A 17,704-nucleotide genomic window follows, 5' to 3' on the forward strand; every position below is an offset into this window, starting at 1 on the left:
TTCCATTTATTGAATTCTTATATCAAGATATCTTTTGGGAATCTAATATTGAGTGTCAGTGATGGTTTGTTGATTCATAGAATTTATCATTTACCTTAAGGATAAACTAATACAAAATAACATGTTTTAATCTTCAATCAAATGAGTCACAAGATAAGAGCTACTCTCTTTATGGGAACATTTTCCAAGGTGTTACTAACATCAGGAAAAGCTTTATAGGAGCAGTGTTCTCTCAGTTAACTCAGAAGATATAGAGTAACGTGGAGTCAGACAGTTGTGATGAAGGGTCAAGGAGAATAGGGACCAGGAGCAGAGCTCAGGTGGACATTCTAGGTAGTAAAAACAGGTTTCTGACAACTTTCAACTGGACCCTCAAAAAATGTGGTGCTTTCATAACCAGAATATCAAGTGTATTATAATCCATAGGGAAACAATGAATTCTAGCTAGCTTTGACCAGTATGACGTAAAAAGTGTCGTTATCTATAGCATTTCAAAAAGAATGAAAATTTGAGCAGAGTATGTTAGCTTCAGAGGTGGTTACATTATTGCGAATTTGTGTATGAAGGATATACACATTCCAGATGTATCTTGGGCTACATGATAAGGCTGTCCCTCGACAGCAGCAACAACAACACACATATATGCAAATAAAAGCAATTTCTGTCTCCCATGTAATACACACAAAGTGGTGAGTGGCCCACTGTAAGAAGACAGTACGGTACTATCAGATAATCTTTGGACCAAGATCCTTTATTTTTTTTCCTTTTTAATTTTATTTTTCTTGGATATTTTATGTATTTACACTTCAAATGTTATCCTCTTTCCCTCCTCTCCCATACCCCTCCTCCCACTGCTTCTATGAGGATGCTCACACTCCAAATATGTGTCACGTATTCCCTAGTATTTGCATGGTCAGCTCATCTAAGTTAAGACATTTCCACTAACATGGAGGATCCAGACAGCAGAATTTTATTTGAGAATCAAACAAGAAATCGTGGGCATTTCAAATCATTTAGTTATAGGACTACTTTGAATAATATCTCAGGTGGGTAATCAAGTGCCTTTACATAAGATGGGCGAGATTGTGCACAAAAAGGAAAAAAAATAAGGAAAATACTTGTCTTACTGTGATGTATGGTATGAGTTTTATTTAAAGATAGTAAAATGAAATGGAACATTTTGAAATAAAGTAACAGAATTATAGAGTATAATTGCTGGTGACACCATTGGTTTTTATTTTGGTTTTCTGACTCACTGAGTTCAGTCAGGGTAACTTTCAAGGACTTTGTTAAAAATGACCATTGGAGTTCAAACTACTCCACAGTGTGCACGTTACTAAGGACAATGACATTCTCTATCTCATTATTCCTTAACTTCCAATAGCTTCGCTGAGCATGTCCATGCCCCAGAAACCTCTTCCAACAAAAAAAAAAAAAAAAAAAAAACTGAAAGATTTTGGATTTCCTCCATCTTTTGAATGTTACATTTGAGCTACTGCAACTGCTACGAGTTTACAAGTGCTAGGCTCATGTCATATCCGTAGGGTAGTATTTCAAAGGATATAGTCCACTTCCCTATCCTCCAGTAAACAGGTCTCTCCAATGTTCAGGAACACAGCAGAAGAGATGGGAAGAATGTTTAGAAATAATTGACTTGATGCTCCTACAACTCTCCTTTTATGAATAGAAACTGAACTCTGACTAGAATGTGTGTCTTAATTCCAACCATGAATTTTCCCAGTAGATTCAAAAGGATGTTCTGTAGTTTCACTTGGACAATTGCCAAGAAACTGAAGTAAGTTATAAAATAATTAAAAAATTTTAAAATCCAAATAAAAATTTCAAAACTACCATACACTCCACATGATATAAAACATTATTCTGAAATTATCTACAACAAATACTCCCCCAGCAATTAGGGCGTTGTATGGTACCATCTTTTGCTTCTATTAGCAAATGAAGGATGAAAATATTCAATGAAGCAGCTTCTCACTGAAGTCCAAAAAGGTAATTTGCTTTTACTTTTGGATCTATATTTTAATATTCTTTCTATTCAGTGTTCTTTTCTCCAATATTTGGCTAAAGTTTTTTAAAGTATTGAAACATCACCAATTGTTTAAATGTCTCCGTTTTATTCAGCGTCATTCTCCAACCTATTTTCCATATTCCATAAGCTCATTTCCTTCTTGTCTGTAGACCACCAGGAGGCAGTTACTTATATCTAAACATACAAGCTGACAAGATAACAAAAACAAACCCTAAGAAAAATATATGCACAAACACAGATGCAACAAAAACTGAAAATTATGTTTGTTGTATTATTAAATTATCATACTGTGAACCAGCATACAGTATTCCCCGTACTTAAAATATCACACACCCCTTTCATTTCATTATTTTTTCACCCTTGCTACCAGACATATTTCAGACGGTATGCTATAGAAGGCAAAGCACATGTGTAACTTTCCTCGGTTAGAAGAAATGTACTGTCCGTCTTGCTTTAGATTTGATGTGTTACCAATTTGTGAGAGTTTCATTTCAATTTCATTACTTGGCAAGCAGAATGAATTGACAGAGAAAGCAATCAACACATGATGCACACACAGGAAGCTCTAATCCAGAATGGTGGTTGCGTCTGTCAACCAACCAATTACCAAAGGTTCTCACTCGGAAGGTGAGTGATAGCCTAGTAAGTCACATGGTTCCGTGAACCACATCCTGCATAACCGATAATGAATTTATAGTTGACATAGAGTGACAGTCTGCCTGTCAGTGTCACATTCCGGGTTCATTCCTGTCTGCATTATGTTCTCAAAGAAAACACAGCTGTTTGTGGTAAGGTAAGACCTTATTGTTGGTGATGGCTCTGAGTGTGTGTGTGTGTGTGTGTGTGTGTGTGTGTGTGTGTGTGTCTAAGAAAGTTATAGACAGAAAGATAAAGACCTGGAGAATTCTAGAGATAAAAAGACTAACTGGTTTTTTTAATGATATCAGCCTACAAAAAACACAGCAGGGAAACATTTCTTTTCTTTTTTTTTCAAAACTCCTTTAATCTAATCTTTCCCACCATATGGATTGCATACTGTGCTAGAGAATGAGTGTTATGAAGACAAGCCTGACCGAGTCCTAGGAGACCATTGATCTGCACTTTGAAAATAGCAAACAGTCACTTTTTTAAAGCAACTATTTATTGCTATAGGTAGATGCTCTTTTCAAAGTAATGCAATGTAAAATTAACAAGATATACATGATATTTGACTTCATGGGATACATAGTTTGCTGAAACAGAAAGCAAACAGAAATATGAACTTTTGCAGAAGGAGACAAAGAATGTGGAAGATTTCATAGCTCTATTTGAAATTTTGAGAGTGTAAAAGGATTAAAAATCAATGACAGGTAATCCAAGTCTAAAACTTTACGTTCTTGTTAGTTAGAAAAACTGAATAACAATGTTTCTGCCTCATATTTATAGTAAAAAGATGATAGAAAAGAGTGGATAATGAATAGCCTAGTAAGGGCACGAGTGGAAGGGGAAGCCCTTGGTCCTGCCAAGACTGAACCCCCAGTGAACATGATTGTTGGGGGGAGGGCGGTAATGGGGGGAGGATGGGGAGGGGAACACCCATAGAGAAAGGGTTAGGAGGATGTGTGCCTGGAATCTGGGAAAGGGAATAACAATCGAAATGTAAATAAGGAATACCCAAGTTAATAAAGATGGAAAAAAAGCCACCAATAATAAAGCATATTTCTACATCCTGTAAAAAAAGGGGGGGACTAAAGGGTGGAATAAGACTGTGGGGAAAAAAAGAAGAGCGGATAGCTTCTTACTTTTAGTACATTTAGAATATTGTGCAGTTAGAATTGGGAAGACAATAGGAAACTCTGGTGCTGAAGATGTAAACAGATATAAGTCACTACCATTACAGCAATGAAGTTTTTCCCCGTGAGCACTGAGAGAACAATGAAACCTGAAGCATGACCTATTTCGGTAATATACAGTAAACTGTAATAAAAGTTCTTGTGAGGGTGACATTGATCAGCACACATGTTTTGAATGTATTATGATTTTAAAATAATTAAGAAAATCATAAAGATAGAGGTAAATAGCTAGCTAAAGTACTTGGTGAAATATTTACAGAAAAATGCAACTTTAATTTTAATCTGCACCTTCTAGAGAAAGCTACCCTCTGGGTTGGACATTGAGAGAGAATGTCGCATAAGCCTCACAGCTGCAAGCTTGCGATGTGGAAATCTTTGCTCATGTTCTGGATAGTTAGTGTGGGTTTACCAGGGAGTGATGTTCTGTTTGACAGATTTTCCAGCTTTTGATACAGACTAAGAGTCTTGATTGGGGTAATATTCTCTGCCTTACAGGTAGCAGGGGAGAAACCTTAAACACCTGAAACAGGAGCAATAAGAGCCAGAAGTTGTAGAAAGGTGTTTATACAGGGTAAAGAATCCCATATATGTAAAAGACACAAGACAAAACGATCCTCTGCAAAGCAGAAAGGCAATCCAGAGAGCCAACAATTTCAGGCTCTTCTGGGCGCTGAATTTTTCTCCTTTAGGTAAAGGTTAGTTGGTTTAATGAAAGCCAGGTTCTTGATTAACTCACAGTACTGTGTGACATGTCCTGAGCAAGCACTGAACTGGTTGACTTTGTCCATCAGTAGTGATGGGCCTAATGGTCAGAAACAAAAGCTCACAAAACCTTTGTTTTATGTTGACAGGCACTTATCTCCAGTCAGGAGGGGAAGGAAGCAGCCACGAATGTTGTAAATTTGCCACCTTAATTACATAGACATGACCCATGACCCTGACTGCCTAAAAGAGAGCGTGTAAGTCCTATTCTCCCAAAAAATGATATGAAATGATTTCAGTGAGGACAATAGCTCACTTTACCATTTTGATAATCAGAGGGTGGCCTGAAACATTGAGAGATTGGGACACAGAGTTGATATGCAAAAAGAATCAAATGTGAAATCAGTTGTTTACATAGTCATAAAATGTTCTTCTATATCAATATTGAAGAAAGCAGGATACACAAGTCATTTGCGATAAGAAAACAATAATTGTCAGATTGCCAGCTAACACATTTCCAATTTTAGTTGTATAACTTCAGGTTACCTATTTGTTCAACAGTGATCTAATAAGAATACACATAAAGCAACAATATCAATTATATATTTTTATTGTCCTTGGCATATACCACACTGAAATATGTAATAATCTAACCAAACAAGGCACAAAACTCATGGAGGTGATAAATAATATTTTCAACTAATGGTATTTACCAAAATTTGACAAAATATTGATTCACAGGATACTTGTCTGAATAATCTTTTTGTAGAATATTTGTGTATTTTCATGTAATTAAATTTCTAGCATAATCTTATATCAGTAAACACCCACTTCATTTCCCTTTTGCAATAGAAGCATCTTTCTGAAAAGATACTTCCTCAACATGTTATCATCAATCCATCCTCCATAATTTTATCATTGTTACTAAAAATCTTCTTTTAAAAATTCATGTGATATCTACTATGTTGGCTAGTTTTATTCCAACTTGACAAAAGCAAGAGCTATTAGAAAGGAGAAGTTTCAATTAAGAAAATTCCTGCTTAAGATTAAACTGTAGATAAGTCAGTTAGGTAGTCGTCGTCGTCGTCTTCTTCTTCTTCTTCCTCTTCCTCTTCCTCTTCCTCTTCCTCTTCTTCTTCTTCTTCTTCTTCTTCTTCTTCTTCTTCTTCTTCTTCTTCCTCTTCTTCTTCTTCCTCTTCTTCTTCCTCTTCTTCTTCCTCTTCTTCTTCTTCTTCTTCTTCTTCTTCTTCTTCTTCTTCTTCTTCTTCTTCTTCTTCTTCTTCTTCTTCTTCTTCTTCTTCTTCTTCTTCTTCTCTCTTCCTCCTCCTCCTCCCCCTCTTCGTTCTTCCCTCCTTCTCATTACCCTCCCACTCTTCTTCTCTTTCTCCTCCTTCTCCTTCTTCTCCTTCTTCTATTTGTTAGTGATAGAAGGGGGAGGGCTTTCCCTTTGTGTCTGATACTGTTCTGTGGCTTTTCACCTGGGTTCTATAAGAAAAGAGGCTAAGCAAGCCACAGGATGAACAAGCCAGTAAGCAGCACTCCTTCATAGCCTCTGCATTTTCTCCTGCTTCCGGGTTTTTACCCTATTTGAGTTCCTGTTCTGATCTCCTTCAGTGGACAACTATGATGTGAAAGTTTAAGCCAAATAAACCCTTTCCTCCTCAACCTTCTTTTCATCATGATGTTTTATCATAGCACTAGTAATCCTAACTATGCTGTATATCTTTCCATATTATAAGTATTCTTATAACAAATATTCTTATAGCAAAATCTATGCACATATATTATTTGTTATGGGATTTTAGTTTCCAAAAGAAAAATATACTATTTTTAATGTCTTGATATATAATGAAAATTACTTTGTAAAATTTTGTATTATAACTATGTGGATACGTTTTATTCATTGAGCTGATGTGTGAATCTGTGTATGTGACACTAGAACATGGAAATCAGATAACAACAAGCAGGAAGCAGTTCTATCCTCCCATGCAATGGTTATTATGGATGAAACATGTCCACAGATTTGGTTGCAAAACACATAACTACCTGAACCATCTAACCAGCCCTACATTTTAATTGTAAACATAATTCTAAAATTTTGTATGACTTGCCTGACATTTCTATTTGCTGCACCTCTTACTGTCTGACTCACGTTTGTTGCCAGGAGGCTTTCTGTCAGACATTGTCTGAAAATTGACACAGCCAGGCACAACAGCGGGGTTGTGTTCAAGTGGGTTCGATATTGCTCCCAATTTCCTGTCTCTATGAATAGAGTTCATATATGCAGGGCTTGATAGATAGCTCCATCTATACTCTCAACTTAACTTCCAACTTTTCAACTTTCTGCCTTCAACGCACAGGTAAAAAACAAATATGTTATTTCAGTTGTTGATTAGCCACCAGAGAGAGATGAGAATAGTGTACAAAGCTTCCATTACTTGAGAATATAAGATTCAGTCTCTTAGTGTTTTTTTAATATAAAAATACTTTAAAGCAGCAAAATACTTCCACTTTCTTTTCTTTACTTAACTTCCAAATTGATATCTAGGATGACTGCCAATGATATTATATCATCCCATATGTTTTGCTTAATTACTCTATTTCCTGATTTCAATTTTTGAAGTTGACTTTTTTTCTCCACATCTTCATCAAAACATTATGAACACTCTTTGTCACACTGAGATTAGAAGATAAAACATTTTTAAAAGTTATATCTATTTGAAATCTTACTAGAGTTTTGGAAAGAAAATGATTTAACACTCTGATCATTTAAATCTATGCTGCAAGTCACAAAATATCAGAATCTCATGGTACATGGAACTGAGTTAATTTAATAGAGAAACACCCAAAGTGCCCTAGCAAGATTTAGATGTCTTTTCAATTTGAAGTACACTTTCAATTTGCATTATGGTAAAACTCAAAATAATTTCTCTAATAAATTGGTCTTGCCTCCATGCATGGTTCATGTATCAATATAAGAATAACATCTATATCATATTAATACCTGTATTATACAGAACATTAAGATGCATCATAAGTCATCCAGTATGCCCTCTAGGGAACCTCATAATTCTTTTTTATTTTTATGTCTTTGACAAATTGTTAATGATCTTGAGGTCACTGGAGTGTATTTGTTTATATATCTTTAAAACTGCATTCTAGATGGTAAGTTATGATAACAAAAATCATGTCACACTTTCCCTTTTCAGTTTGATTCTACATTCTTTTATCATTTAAATATAAAAATAGAATAAGCGACATTAATATTTTCAAGCCACGACCATACATATTATATGTATAGATAAAATAAGCACCATTAATATTTTCAAGCTGTGATTTATACAATGATATTTGATTTTATAAATATTCTATCCATTCTCTAGTGTTTTGGTATATAACCTACTTCCGTATACATAATACCTTAAATTCCTTTCCATCAATTATCTTCTCCATTCAACTCTTTCTATTTGCATTACTCCAGGAACACTAAGAAAGTAGAGTAAAGATAGTGACAATGATTCTGAAACTTCTTAGTAGTAGAGTGTGGAATTCTTTGCTGCTATCTATAATTTGGGGAAAAATGGATTAAGCAAATTACTCAAATTGTTAATAATTTCTGATCTGTTCAATGCCCCAGCATAGGGGAAGACTAGGGCAATGAATCAGGAGTTGGGTGGGGTATCATAGAAAAAGGGGTATGGGGTTGGGATGGGGGGGTTATAGAAGAGAAACTGGGAAAGGGCATAACATCTGAAATATAAATAAATAAGAAAAACATTAAAAATAGAAAAATATAAACTTACAATTCGGAGGTAAAAAAATTGCTCAGCAATTTCAAGATTAAAAACCAATTGAGGGAAATAAGATCATACATATATATGTATATATATATATATATATATATATATATATATATATATATATATATATATATTGATTTATTTATCCTAAAATGTAATCAATTTCTGAATGATGTTGAGAATGAGAAAGCTATTAAGCACTGTGTGGAAAAAATGTTTCTAACATAACTTGACAGAAGGCATAAGAAATCTCTGTGCAATTTCAAGAAATTTACATTTTAATTACTATTTCATAAAATATTAACCGTTTGAAAAATACAAATAAAACTCTAGACTACAATTTCTAGATTATCTAAACTCAAAAAATTTAAGTAATATCATAAAGGATAAAAAATGTCCATTATTTTTTAAAACCCCAAGGGAAATCTTTGATAACCAATCAGTTGGTTATTTTTCTTCCCAGTTCCCCCTTTCCTCTTTTTCTGGTCCATTTTTCTCCTCCTCCTGCTTCTTAATCTTCTTAATACTCCCCCTTCACTTCTTCTTAAGGAAGGATATTTCATAGTACAAATTGGTTTCCTGATCATTTTACCTCTTTTTCCTAAGCCTCAACAAAAATTTTGAAATTTTTATAATGAATATATAGTCATAATTTCTTGGATTTGATATTTAACTTAGATTTTCTAATTTCTCTAATTATAAAGGGATATGTGTTTGAAAGAAAGTATCTTGTATAGAATCTGACAGCAATAATACACTGAGAAGATACTCAGAGAAAACAAGTGCCTAAATCAATCTACGCAGTATGGGACTTCAGAGAGTCTCATACAGTTTTTAGCACTAACTTTAAAAAAGCACAGTCATAGGTTTATCTCTAAACATTATGTACAGGGAGATAATGTGAATGCTAAGATATTTTAATTACATATAGACAGATGTCTCAGATAGACAGATTTTGCATTTTATCACACATGAGTGAGAAAAAGCATGCTGTGTTGGAACTAGTTGTGTTCATTTGTGATGTATTCATTTATCTCACAACACTATGTACTTGCAATAATTAGAAGAAAAGATAGATAGAGATTGTTCTTCTTAGCAAAATAGTTGAATGATTAGTAAATGTTCAAGGCTTTTATCAAGACCATCCAGGTTGATGGCAGATATGCTGAAAAAATTAGCATGGAATTACACAGCTGCAAATTACAGTTTCATGTACATATGCTGATTTGACTTGTCCATGAAGAGCAAAGCACAATTGAGAAGTGAAACCTTCTTTATGCTTAATGTCATTTCTTCCCTCTAATTTTCTCATATGTTCTTCTGCATCTTTCTTCTGTTTTATGCTTTCCATTGTTATATGTAACTCAGTCACACATTAAGGGGGTTCTCAGTAACTATAATACATCTTTGGGACTGTTGGATTTAGGATAGGTAAAGGAGGTCACTGTGGGGGTTAGTCCAATTGGTTATTTTACCTGAAACCATCAGAGAAAGACTTTGTAGGCATCTGAAGTCAGCTGTAGGAGGACTGCTTAAGAAAGCCTCTGTCACAGAGAAAAATGAACCACTGACTCTCAAAAGGTGGATTTCTCTCTTAATTCACCAGGTCTTCAACTAAAAGCCACCTCATTTGTCTTGGCTCCTTGAGGATAATTCTTCAGTGAAGGTCAGTGGCTTGTCCTATTCCCTTGGGAAGAAAAAGGTTATTTTGCCAGAAAGATTCATTATCTGGAAATATGGGGTGGGGGTATCGCCATGTATGCCTCTGGGCTACTGAGATGTGACAAGGCAGGTAGTTAATATTTTCTTTTTTCTGATAGTAATCCTATTTTTCAAACTCCTATAATCATAGATTAATGATGCCTAAAATCTCACTGCTATGGGACATTCTCTTACCTGGGTATTCCTAGCCCTCCCTTTACTGATTTCCTATCCAAGCTTTATGATTTTCATTCTTCTCTACTGTTGTTTCAATGTTCTCTACCTCTGCTGTCTTTCAACTCCTGTTTTGCCTACTGCTGACCATTTTAAAGAAAAAAAACAGATTTGGTATCTGATTCAGTCTCTCTTAAAGCCAATCTGAATTCCATTCATACTACTGCATGTCTGTACAGAAACACTATTTCGTTTAGATCCCCTAAGTCATATGAAGAACATGCAATCAAATCCTGAGAAAGCACTTCTTCTAAGACAGTTTAAAGAGGGAGACAGAAGGCACAGTCCTGATTGGACTTAATTCTGATGGTTTGTGACAGGTCTAATGAAGATTTCATCAAGTGGTCATTGCTCCCTGTCTTTTTCATCGGCTTTGAAATCCTCTGCTCACGGAGTTACTCTGTGAGATTTGGTCTCTACTCCTGAGGTTTGTAGAGTTAGAGTCCAGATATATTGAAGTTGAATGATCTGTTTTTCTATATGGATACTTACTTTTTCTCTAGTGAACTATTATATAGGTTCTTTCCTGTATTTCACTTGGTCATTCACTGTCTTTTAAATGATTCATTACAAAACAGAAGTGGAGCTGAAAGATTTGTAGTGGAATCAAAACAGAGGCATATTCTAATGTGTCAATATTAATTCCCAGTTTCTCATACATCTTCAACTTCACTTAAGAAATCTATTTTTCTTACCCAGAAAGTTTAAAGAAAATGCCATTAAATTACGTACCAAATTCTTACCTAAACTGATTTGTAATGGAATCATTTAGATCCAGACCAGCATCAAACATAACATATTACCTGAGAGGTAGCAAAACATATATCTTCTTTATATATTGAAGTTTTTACTATACCTGGTCACATCCCTGTCCTATTGAACAGACTGTGTAGCAGCTAGGAGGGCTGTGAAATCTGAGAGAAGAGTCTAAATGGATATTTGTGTTATTTTGTTTTTCAAGACTGTCTCAGAAGGCTATATGTTTTCTAATGTCACGCTTTTCCTGTTTTTAATGACTTGTGTACACACACACACACACACACACACACACACACACACACATGTAGAGTCAGGTAGACAATACTGTAGTACGTCTATTATTGGCATCTTCTTTCCATGATTGGAAGTAGATTCCCCAGAACAATAGTGAAGCCTTGTTTCACTGTCTGTCATAGAGCTCAGTGTGATATTTTATTAACACTTGACAAATACTTTTTTACATAGGATTGGGTCCAGAGCCAGTAATCATTTAAGGGGTGATCCCCTAGGAAAGAAGGCTACACAGTGGGTATTAAACAGATCATATCATTTGTCACTTTTTTCGTCTTCTCTATTCTATTCTCTAGAACAATAAATTACATATAATACCTTTTTACCTTTGTTAGTATTTTAAGATTTTCTTAAACATTTTTATATGTTTTTAATTGGAATAAAACTATTTATTGGAAGAAAACTATTCAGTTTACACCACTCTTTAGGTCTTCTAGCCCTTGATAACTTCACTCTCTTCAATATCTTCCATACTTGCCTCCACCATCCAGCTGATACTTTCTCTGTCTTTATTACTATCACACACATACATGTTTGTATGTTTATGCATAAACATTAATATGGCTTGTTCAGTCTGTTTTTCTTTTGTTTGTTTTTTGCTATCATTTTTTATTATTTTGTTTTCTTTGTTTCTTTTGTTGATGGTGGTGTTAGTGGTACGTGTGGTAGGGTGGTGGTGGTGGTGGAGTCTGTGTGTGTGTGTGTGTGTGTGTGTGTGTGTGTGTGTGTGTATTCCAGGTTAATCTGATCACACTTGACTGAACATCCAATGAGGCACTCAATTCTGAGAAAGGCAGATTCTCACAGGATTAGTGATTTGTTGGAAATCTATGTTTAACCATGAGACCTTGTGAAATTTGCCTTGTTTGCATTAACATGACCGTTGATATTGCTGATGGTTCAATCTTGCTTATTCAGCTACTTTTATGAGACTCATGCATTCACAATACTTCCTTGTATTCTGGTTCTTACAATATTTCTTCCTCTTCTTCCATGAATTCCCTGAGCCATAGATGTAGAGGCTGTGATGTAGTTGTATCTTGAGGCTGAGATTTCCTATGATCAATTGATCTCTGCATTTTGTGTACCCTTGGTTTTCATTTACTCTAAAGAGTAGCTTCTTTGATGAGGGTAGAAAACACCAATTATCTATGGGGAAAAGAATAAGTTTTAGAATATAATAAGAAATTATACTATTGTAGTAAACTATCAATAACAGATTTTTGTTGCTGTACATGACACCTCTAGACCAAGAAAGCTGACTAAGTTTCTAGTAGAAGGCATGCTTTTCCTTCTGTTGAGTGAGCCTTAAATGAAACTAAACAGCTGTTGGGTGCCAAGGACATGTGAATGCTACTTCTTGAAACATTGTATATATTTTGCTACTCTAGAAATTATTGTGGTTCATAGTCTTTCTGACTTGGGTGAAACAAAATCGCAATATGATTTCACTTGTATTTTATTAATTACTAAGGATGATGAACCTTTTTTGAGATATTTCTTAGTCATTTTAAAATTTTTATTGAGAACCCTCTGATTAAATCCCAAGCCTATTCCTTTAACGAAATTTAATGTACTCTTATGATAAAAAATAAAAAAGTGCTAAAAGTAGGGGGAAATATATCAACATAATAAGACGTTAGATGACGAACATATTGTGAATATCATCATGCATGTAGAAAAAGTTGAAACAGTGACATTAAAAGAAGACAAGGTTGCCTACTACTCTCTCCTTTTCAGTATAGTGCAAAAAGCTGGAGCAAAATTCAGAAGAAAGAAATTAAAAGCATACGAATTAAAAATGGAGTCATATTATGTGTACTAGCGATTGTATGAAACACATAAGCTTATAATCATAAAAATTTCACCAGGAACCTCCTAGAAACACGAATTTCATAAAATTGCTAAAGATACAAAATTAACTTGTAAAACTCAATAGCCTTTATTTTCATCAATAGCAAACACATCGAAGAAGAGTTTGTGAACATTCTCCCATTTCCAGTTTATCAAAAACAATATAGTACTTTATACTAAACCAAAGCAAGGATGGAGGTGGCCACAATGAAAGCTTCAGATCTCTGAAATAGAATGTTAAAAAATACAGTGAAAAACAGAAACATATCCCATGTTTATAGATCAGTAAATATTAATATTATAGAATGTGACCATCTTACCAAAAGCAATTTGCAGATATAATGAACCTGAAACATGCTTTGCAGAAATTAAAAAAAATTGTAAAATTATTGTTCAAACAAAAATATTCTGGAAAGCTAAAGCTATCTTCAGCAAAAGAATAACCAAAGGATTGTTGTTCCATACTTCAAGGTGTATTATAATAATAATTATAATATTAAAATGTATTAATAATAGAATAATATGATACTGGTAGAAAACAGGCAGGTAGACAAATACACAGAAATTACTACTTCTAACACTAGCAATCTGGTATTTGATGAAGAGGAAAAAAGCCACTGGAGGTGGCTGGTCTAACTGGCTCTCTGTATGTAAAAAATGAAAATAAACCCACATTTGTCACTATGCACAAAACTCAAGTCCAGGTGGATCCATGTCTTCAACATAAAACCAGTTACACTTTATCTAATAAAGGAGAAAGTGGGAAAGCCTTGAACTCATTGACACAGGGGTAAATTTCCTAAACAGAACTCCAATGGCTCATACTCTAAGATCTAGAATTGATAAATGTGACTCAAATCTGGGAAGCTTCTGCAACGCAAAGGACATAGTCAATAAGACAAATCAACCATTCTTGCCACACATAAGGATCCATCCACATGCAGACACCAAACCCAGTCACTCTTGGAGATGCCAAGAAGTGCTTGCTGGCAGTAGCCTGATATAGCTGTCTCCTGAGAGTCTCTGACAGAGCCTGACAAATAACAGTGGTGGGTGCTTGCAGCCAACCATTGTACTGAGAACAGGTCCCAAATGGAGGAGTTAGAAAAAGAACTGAGGTAGCTGAGAGAGTTTGCCACCCTATAGAAAGAACAATAATATCAATGAACTAGACACCCCAGAGCTCCCAGGGACTAAACCACCAACCAAAGAGTACACCATGGAGTGACTTACGGCTCCAGCTTCCTATGTAGCAGCTGATGGCCTTTTTAGGCATCAATGGGAGGAGAGACCCTTGGTTCTGAAAAGGCTTGATGCCCCAGTGTAGGGGAATGCCAGGGTAGGGAGGTTGGAGGGAGTAGGTAAGTTGTGGGGAGGTGAGCACCCTCATGGAGGCAGGGGATGGTGGGATGGAAAGGTAGTTTTCTGGAGGGGAAACCTGGAAATGGAATAACATTTAAAATGTAAATAAAGAAAATATCCAGTATAAGAAAAGAAATTAGAAAAAAATCATCTAGGTTAAAGTATAAGTAATATCCTATAAATTGCATGTGTAGAGAAGGACTTTGTGAACATTTACCAATGAATCAAGGCCAACAATTGACAACTGGAAGTCATCAAACTAAAAGCATCTTTGGTTCAGATAAATGAACAAACAAGTGAAGACGAAAGCCACAGAACATGGTTTTTCTTATCTTTTCAAATATCAATTCTGTGAATAAAGCTATATAGTCATATTTATTTTTAAAGAAAATGAGAGACATCTTTAACAATATTTATAGAAAACCTCCAATGCTAGCTTTCTCCATTTGCACTTATATTCTACTGTATGCTATTTTCTATGCTGCTGTTTATACTCGACCTACCTTTCACCAGACACCTTGATCACCTTCCAAACTGGCAACTAGAAATGAAACTACTTCCAATATGCACAAAGTGTTTTGAAATTACCATTGAGTTATACTCATCTGAGTAAATTTTATTGAATCATTATTTTAGTAATTTTTAAGATACTATGTGGTAATAAAATTTGTAACTCCAAACACAGAGTTCAAACATTAGTTCCTTATCATATTACTCATGGTCCTAAGAATACCGCATTTGTATCAATTCTATAACTCTTTAACAGTAGACACTGCAATAGTATGTTGGTGGGAAGAAAAAGCAATAAAATATATATAAAATGTTTAAAGCTGTGATTGATAAAAATGCTTTATTATAGGGATGACTATGTACCATAAATGTTTCTATATGAATCTGTGCCTATAAATGAGGCTGGTAGTACAACCTGTTGATCTTCAAGAACAAGTGAAACATGACATCTCTACATCTTTCTCATTAACTAGTTATGATATGTTAATTTGAGGCAGTTGAACTTAATATGAGTGATCAAAGACCATATCCAGACAAATACTATAAAGGATATTATATCTATGTTGCATGAGGGTATCCAGTAATTGTTTGGGGACATTTGCAAACAGACACTTGTGTAATGGAGGGGAATGCGGTCATCATGAACTTATCCCCATCCATGTAGAGACTGCTACAGATTCCTTATCACACAGAATTCAATCCAATTTATAAAGCTGTATAATAACATTTATATACTAAAGGAGGTGGGGGATTAAATAACAAAATTAATAGCAAATACACAGTAAGTGCTAAACAAGTATTAGCCATTTTCTATTAACCACTGGATATTTGTGAAGTGGTTTTATCCATTGATCACTGATTTCTCAGATTCCCTGCTTGTGTAGATCTTAGTTTTAGAGAGGAAAGCATAGGATATGCTGCATGACTCTTGAGCTGGGGATCAACAGTTCAGAAGTCAGTTTTGAATTCAGTTCATTCAGTTTAACACTCGAGATTTAGCTGAACTTCTTGTTTTATTTAAGGAGGCATTTTGCTGCTTCTGTAACTGTCTTGTACAGCTAAACACTGACAGAAGTGTGATGTCTAAATTGATGCCAGCCATACTAATCAAAGGTTATTTGCTTCACTGTTTAAACAGAGATTATTCATGGCAGGAGCTGATGTGTTTTGATTTTTTCAATGTGTCAGCTATAAGATCAGAGCAGATATTTTAGCCTTGTGATGATTCCCCTATAAATAGAGGCATAAAATCTTAAATGTTCATTGATGTAGTTATAAATTGTCATTTGGGAAACAGGCAAAATGACCCTGAACTAACGTTACTCTAGGGGTGACTTCTATTTTCAAACTGGTGAATTTTAATTACAAACCTGAAATTCTTGGTTCTGAGGTGATCCTATGTTTCTCCTGGTAAATGACTGGAAGAAGTTTTTCTTTAATTACCTAATTATTGTTGCTCTCAACACCCTCTTGGGTGGCATCTAAGCCAGCCTCTTCTACTATGGTTCTGCCTCAGATCATGGAACTAAGCCTCAGTAAGTCCTCAATGAAAGACAGCTGGGTAGTTAAATGTGACAAGTTCTATCAGAAGGCCCTTCATTCTTGTTACTTGTTAACAACTTACTGAGCCTAGAGTAAGATTTTGCCTCTCCTGAATTAAAGTCTCATTTCTGCCACTCACAAAATGAAACCGACCACTTCTGGTTGCTGCCCTTGCAGAGAGTTGAAAGCCAGCCACCAGGAGTGACTACACCCCTGAGAGCAGGGGTAAGGCCAACTTTTCAACTTTTCAACTCCAAGTGACCTGCCTGGAGGACTCAGGACACACAAAGGCAGAAGTCCTCTGACCTTTCTAATTCTGGCCCACAGCTCCTTGCTCCCAAATCCTGTGGGACAGAGCTGAACACCCAGAAGTGCAGGCAATCCTGAGGCTGGAGGGCAGGACAGACTGCCACTTCTGCCCACCTTTACCCACATCCTTGGCCCAAGAGGAAACTGCACAGTGTCTCTGGACACTCTGCACACAGGAAAATAGGAGCAGTCAGCTGCAGGAGCCCCGCAGTCCAGATCTGTGCCCAGATCTGAACTGAACTGGTCAACCAGCTCCCTATACTCAAATCCTGTAGCAGGGAGAGCTAGATCCTCAGAAGTGCAGACATTCCTGAGAAACCATATTCCCATATTCCCATATTCCTGACTCAAGAGGAAAACGCCTAGCGCCATTTGTGCCCTCTGCCCACAGGGACCTTGGAGCAGCAGGGGCACGACCCTTCCAGCTGCTGCCCTCACTGAAAGCTGAAAGCCAGCTGCCGGGAGAGACTACATGCCTGAGTGCAGAACACTCTGTTCCCATAACTGACTGAAAGAAAACAGGAAAACAAGTCTATAGGAGTCTGACACACAGGCCCACAGTAGGGTTCAGCCACCATCAGAAACAGCAAGACAAGCTAACATCAGAGACAACCCGATGGCGAGAGGCAAGCACAGGAACCCAAGCAACAGAAACCAAGACTACTTGCCATAATCAGAGCCCAGTTCTCCCACCAACTGGATATCCAAACACGCAAGATTTAGATTTTAAAATCACATTTTATCATGATGATGCAGGATTT

The 17,704-nt window shown here is 35.8% G+C and overlaps 1 protein-coding gene across 6 annotated transcripts in view; it reads left to right on the forward strand.

Annotated features, from left to right (window-relative positions):
- Window positions 1-17,704, forward strand: part of Lrrc4c (leucine rich repeat containing 4C) — a 1,368,573-nt gene that overhangs the window by 1,083,100 nt on the left and 267,769 nt on the right. For 2 of the 6 annotated variants that reach the window (XM_087651929.1, XM_087651928.1), the window contains exon 7: window positions 4,731-4,838. The gene's annotated coding sequence lies outside the window, so the exon portion shown is untranslated. 6 annotated transcript variants of the gene reach the window in all.

Source organism: Rattus norvegicus, chromosome 3, assembly GCF_021556685.1.
Source record: "Rattus norvegicus strain SHRSP/BbbUtx chromosome 3, alternate assembly SHRSP_T2T, whole genome shotgun sequence".
In the NCBI taxonomy this organism is placed as follows: Eukaryota; Metazoa; Chordata; class Mammalia; order Rodentia; family Muridae; genus Rattus; species Rattus norvegicus.